The sequence below is a fragment of the Diplotaxodon limnothrissa genome, linkage group LG9 (genome assembly GCF_057381915.1).
Source record: "Diplotaxodon limnothrissa isolate DT_005_m linkage group LG9, D_limnothrissa_male_GT1.1, whole genome shotgun sequence".
NCBI lineage: Eukaryota > Metazoa > Chordata > Actinopteri > Cichliformes > Cichlidae > Diplotaxodon > Diplotaxodon limnothrissa.
Window position 1 is genome coordinate 37,035,357 of NC_140604.1, and position 6,748 is coordinate 37,042,104.

Consider the following 6,748-nt stretch of genomic DNA (forward strand, 5'->3'; position numbering starts at 1 on the left):
CTGCTGGGCGCCGCCTGGCCCCGGCCACTCTGAAGAAGCCGATAAGTAATGGAAGCAGATAGCCGATCAATGCTCATAGCGTTTGTGATATTTATTAGTGATTATAGATTAGGACAGACTCTTATTAGCTGTGTGTTCCATGTTCTTTATGTCCTGCAGGGCATTGTGGTAAGAATTATTGGCATGGCAGCAATGTGTCATGTGGGAGGAGGTGGAGTCTGGAAATCTATTTTTACATGTTATTTGTGTTATCTTTGCTCTGATTGGCTGATCCATTTGAATAATTAAACACCTTTGTTTACCTGTGAACTTGGGGTCAAAGGTCAGTCTTTATTCAGAAGCTGTTCAAATGTTTTTATTTGTTATTCAGAGAGCTAAGTGTTTACCTGCAGGTTGCCAGGTGTGTCCTGGCTCTGCTACGCCACGGTAACCTATAGACTCAAGATTCATGTCCACAGCAGATAGAATATAACGTGACAGGAAACGACTCTGTCTTCTAATCTGAAGACTCTTTCCAATTAATTTCCAAATTAAAATTCAGGGATCTTTCCCTTTTAAAAAACAAAAACAAAACAAAAAAACCTCTTCACATTTTAAGAGCTTCACGTTGTTGATTTTGAACACTTTCTCAGAAACACAAGCTGTGACGATGTTTTCACTCTTTGAGAAGCAACAGCACACAGAGAAACTGGGGACTTTGAAGTGAGACCAGATTGTTCAGCTTTCTGCTCCTGAACAACTATAACATATCTTTATGGTTTGATCCAAATGAAACATACAAATAAAATTTTTATTTTTTATTTTTGTTGCTGATCTTCAGATGACAGTGCATCTAAATAAAGGGCACAGAGACACAGAACTACTACTCTGTCATTAAAAGAGTTAGGAGAGAGTAATGTAGCTTACTGCCAACATGTAGATGAAAATGAGCTGATGGTAACTAACCTCAGGCTGGCAGTATTATACCTGCTGGCTTTAATGCCACAAACTAGCCAGGTGAGCAGGTGCAGATGACTCTGCCGGCTTGAGGACTCTGATCACCAGAGCAGGTACGAAGCACTAAAGTGATCTCGTTTATCCTCAGTCTTTACTAAAAACATCTAAAAACAATAAACTGTGAGAGGATGAGATAACTGAGCTATGCTGCAGAATCATGTACGTGTGTCTGGATTCTGACTGCCACCAGGTGAGAGGCATGTGTACCTGAGTGTGTCACCTGCTCATCACCAGGCACACCTTTACTATCCCATAGTTTGGGCTGTGGGAGAACAGAGATATCTTTGAACCTTCTTCCTGTAACAGCGCCACTTGAACTTAGGACAGGTACTTTATCAGCTGGTTTATACCTGCACAACTAAGCACGCAACACTGCCCCCTGATGGTGAAGCTTCTCTTAAATTCTCTGATTAAACATTCTCACATTAAACATTTCCTGTGGTCCGAGTCAGCTGATGGCTTTGTAAAGTTTCACATAGGATAAGGTCAGATCATGTGAACGCCATAAATGAATGCAGTGATGGGAAAACAAATGCGAGTCTGACTTAAATGGGCTAAACACCATAGGTGTGAAAACACCCTAAGACTGTAATTGGAGTATTCTCAGTAATCTGAGTAATCTTCATGTAAACAGTTGGTTTTTATGCTGTGTTGTGGACTGAATATTTTTAAGTATCGGAGTACCTGTAACAGCTGTTACCATGGTTACTGCTCATCATGTACTAATGTTCAATCGACTTGAAATAATCCACTTCCTGTACAGATGTTTCTAACATGGTCGGCAGGTCAGAAGGGTCTGTGGCCACATTTTCTACAGGTGCACCAGATCTTCTGAACTAGTCAAAAGTAAGTGGACAGACCGACATGATCTGTCACTCTGTCTTCCAGTGAGTCAGAGAATGACTCATGACCTGTATGTGATGCCAGTGATGTTTAAAAAGAAAAGAAAAAGCTTTTATTCTGAAGAGTATTACATTTTTATTTCGCCTGTAAAGTCAGACAGGTACAGACAGGTGGGACATTCGGGCTCTGTGCCTCCTTCACCAACACCAGTAACAGGTGAGCACATCTGTCAAGATTTCTTCTTCTCTGTTATTATTAACTGCAGGTGACCTCACGGTGTGTTCAAAGCTCTCTGTGTAAAAACTGCTTTTCTGGAACCACTCCTCTGTCCGTCCACTGTTCTGGTCACAGAGATCCATGCAGTTCTCTGAGATCCTGACTGCGTGTCGCTCGGATGGTGCGCCTGCTGAATTTGGACTAGTTGCAGCTGGATAGTGTAGTGGTAAAACTACACACCTCTGGAGTGCAGGTCACAAATTCAGTTCCCACCCAGTATCCAGTAAGGGTTCTGGCTAGATCCCTCATTCTAAAAACCAGCCCTGGAGTGACGCGGCTATGTCTGCAGCCTGTCCGCAGTTCAGGACACAAGCATTTCACCACATGTTCACTATATGTTGTACTGTGTATGTGACAAATAAAATCTGTGTCTGATAAAAGGGTGGAAATAGAACGATAGTGGCGTTCACGAGAATGGGACATAAAAAAAAAAGTTTAACGTTTGCAGCCTGTCTGTGTTTTTCCAACACTGGCTTTCACCTCCAGTCTCTGATGTTAGAGGGCGCTCTCCTGCGCGCCTGGTGGAGGCAGTGTTGCCAACTAAGCAAGTTTGTCGCTATATTTAGCGAGTTTTCAGACCCCCTTAGCGACTTTTTTTCTAAAAAGCGACTAGCGATAAATCTAGCGGCTTTTTCTGGTATTATTGGAGACTTATTTATGACGACTTTTTGACGTGAAAGTGCGTATCGCTCTTAGTCTCAATAAGCAGCGGTGCTGCCGTGGGCACCTCGCCCGTTCCAAAGCGCTCACGGGCGGAGGTAGTCCTCCCCCAGCTGCTATCAGGGCAGAAGATGTTCACACCTATGCGTCCAAACTGCAAATGAATTGCGCATGAGCGAAGCCGCTGCTCCTGCACTGACTGTAACGCAGTCAATTCTTTTACTCTTATGCTGTTTTATGGATCACAAGGTTTAAAACTACTTATAAACCAGAGGCGGAGCCAGACATTTGAAACACCCGGGGCTTAGCCCTAAAGGGTAGTATGCATGTGGGATTTTATTTTATTTATTTATTTATTTATTTTTTTGGGGGGGGGGGTTTAGAAATGACTGAAAGATTAATTGGCTCTGTTTTGAGTTTTGTTCAAAAAAGTGACTTCATATGGGGAAAAATATATATCACATATGCAGGACACCTTAAACTAGTTTTTTAATTAAGCAGCAAGGCAGAACAAAGTCGGGGCTGTATCAAGACACGAGGACTAAACCCCAATTCAACCAGACCCAGAACTGATCCGGAATTAAAACAGGACTACAACAGTTCAAAATCAGGACTACTGAGGACTTAACCAAGACAGAACCACAATCAGAACTAGATGATAGACCTGCACTACACTTATTTTTTTTAATTCTACCAAAGTCCACTATTTAGATTGAGAAAAGTTTATATAATTATTTAGCCTTGTTGTGCAAACAAGCCTGCATAACTTAATAAATACAGAATTTGAAAAATAACAAACCTAAAAAGAAACACTAGGTACGAGATACATGAGTACCTATGATACGGTGATACTTTTGGTAAACAACCATTTGACTAACATGTCTGTCTCACCTGCTCTTGTTCATCTCTGTTCTGTCCTCATTCTCCATCTCCCTCTCTGTTCCTCTCTCCCTCTTTGTGCTGACAATCATCAAATATACAGTTGAAACCAGATATTTACATGCTCTTCAGATAAAAACACAAACACTTATTTAAGGTAAAACCTCAAATTAGACTAAATGTTTAATTTATATTTGTTAAATTTAAGAGTAAAGAGAGAAACTATCTGTATTTCTTAATTGCAAATGACACCCAAATTGTATTCAAAATTGAGCCACACTTATGGAGCTCCACAATTCTTTTCCTGGTGTTTTGGTTGACATCTCTTGATTTTCCCATGTTAAAGAAACAGGCTCTGTGTTTTGCCTTATATGCATCCACAGCTGTGCCACCAATTTACTCACATGGACTCTACTAACCTATCAGAAGCTTCTTCAGCTCAGAATGGAATCGTCTGGAGTTTTCATATTAATTAACAATAAACTTAGTGTATATGTACTCCTACATTTGATGAAAGTGATAAAAATAGAAGCTCTGTCTCTCTTTATTCTGACATTTAACTAATTCAAAATATATTTCAATATTTATCTAAAACAAAAGTTTACTCTAAATTGATGTTGTACAGTAAAAATGTTTTATGTTTTCTCCCTAAAGAGTATGTAAATATCTGGTTACAAATGTGAATATCCTGCTGTGTACTGAAATTCCTCTTGTTTTGCATAGAAATATACTGAACAACATACAAAGCATAATATATAAAATAACATTTAACTGAGTTTTTTCTTTGAAAGAACCCTCTAATGTCCATTCTTATATTTCAGTACATTACTGAAACCGATTTAGTCGGGGAGGGTAAGAACTGAAAATATGAAATAAACACACGTAAGCTAAGACTCTCTAAAAAAAATAGCATTTGTTCGGCTTTTCATTTCGCCATTTGTTGATTCACTTGAAGAGCAAGTAACGTAATATTGGTCAAGTGATCAGTTTGATATCAATCTTTCATGATACACCGTTATATTTACATTATTTGTATGGTACGAATGATTTGCTTTGGTACCTGGTCAATCTTAAGGTCTCCTTAGTATGGCTGACTCCGTTTCTCCAACAGCGCACTCACAGGCAGCAGCTGCCCCGCCCTCTCGCTCAGTCGCTTAGTGCCTGAGCTCGGATCATACCAATAGAGATTGAAAATGTGACGTCACTCAGGGGTAAAACCGCAAAGAATTCTGGGAACTCGTGGCAAGAGGTACTAGCGCACGCAGGCTTTCAATTGAAATCAGTTATACAGCGATAAAAAGAAACACAAAAAATGGCAAGAAGCTGTTGTATTATTAACTGCAATAGCCGGTCGCATGACAGCCACGGAAGAGATCGGTTGTTATCGGATTACGTCGTTGAAGAGAAATAGTTCGAGCCGTGTTTCCGAAGTAACGAAGAGGCAACGGGTGGCCTGGATTGCAGCCATTCAAAGAGCAAATATAACGTCCCAGAACACTCCAGCTCACAGGTTAGTCTGCTCCAAGCATTTCCACAAAGGTCAGTCTTCTGTTGTAGTTAATACGTCATTTTTCTTAACATAATTAGTGATATAGGTTACAAGCAAGTCTGGCGCTGAACAGAAATTGTCGCGCTATGCTCCTTTATTTATTGTGCATAAATAGTGAATTGTCCTGACACAATATTGTGTTTCGCTTCTGTTATTACCATGGTACATTGACAAAAACATATACTTTTATTCACAGGATAAAACAGTTGTTTTGTATCACTAATTGCCCAGTGCGATTACAGCATACAATATTATTGTCACTGCTACATTTCTGTGATGCTACCAGAAATTATTTCCACTACTAATTAATTACCATTGAGCTCAAAGGTCCTATTAATAAACGGTTAACGAATGTGTATTTATGAAGACGATTTGTGAGACTGGTAAACTTATGATACGTACGATGGTCTTTACTTTCTACACAGTGCATTTCAAGGTCCTGCACCCATCCGTCGGTAAACTGTACCTGGGCTTGTTGCAGTGACCGGAAGTTACTAAACTTCACAAGTGTATGCACTCACTCCAAGAACCGTATAATTATAAATATGAGCGTGGTGAAAGTTGGGCAGCACGCTAACGTATTTTGTCCCTCTGTGTGCTGTAAGGATCTAACACTTTCACTGGTTTGATTTTTTTCCTCGTATCTTTTCTTTGACTTTTCATCAAGTCTGTCTTTGTACAGACCGGCATTGTTCTCCTTCGTTTTGTACAGAACCTTTTTGGGGGGCAAAGAAAAAGCAAGACTTTATTGGAACCGAAGAATGAACGTTTTGCGGTGCTGCAAATGCTTGCATTTGATGCGGTACTTGGATTGTTTTGCCACGAGTTCACGGCATGCAATGAGCGAAAGTCACGTGGTCTGTCAATCTCTATATCAGGGGGGATTCACGCACAGTCGTAAATTCCCACAGTGTGCACTATGTGCTTCGAATATTGTGTGTACTTTTTGTTTTATACAGTTGTCAGCCAGGCATCTAACTATGAAAAAATTACACTCCAAAAGACCCAGGGCTTCTGACAAAACAACCCGGGCTGAAGCCCAGTAAGCCACCCCCACGCTCCGCCCCTGTTATAAACACACACTCACACAGAGTAACTCCACCAGGGTGCTAATTTCGGGTCACTGTTGCCGGTCCAGGCCCGGATAAAGGATCAGGGTTGGAATTGTGACATTTAAAAAAACAATAATTGCTAAAAGAAATGTAATTTTTAGTTCTAAATAAATTCTAAATGCATTTACAACGTTTTCTAATCACTTTATGTCTCTTCAACGATGTTATTTCTCTCTCCAACAACGTGGGTTACAATTACATTAGCATGACCAATTATGCAAATTAGGCAATTACGTCATTTAGCGACTTCTAGCGACTTTTAGGGCAGCCAGTAGCGATTTTCCTTACTGAGGAGTTGGCAACACTGGGCAGAGCCCCCCTTCATGTAAACGCAACATTGCTCCGTCAGCACGAGCCGTTCAGAGGCTCTGCTGTGGTCACGTGACTGCACTGCTTCCAACGCGCGCAAACACATTCGGGGGGACCAAACGGG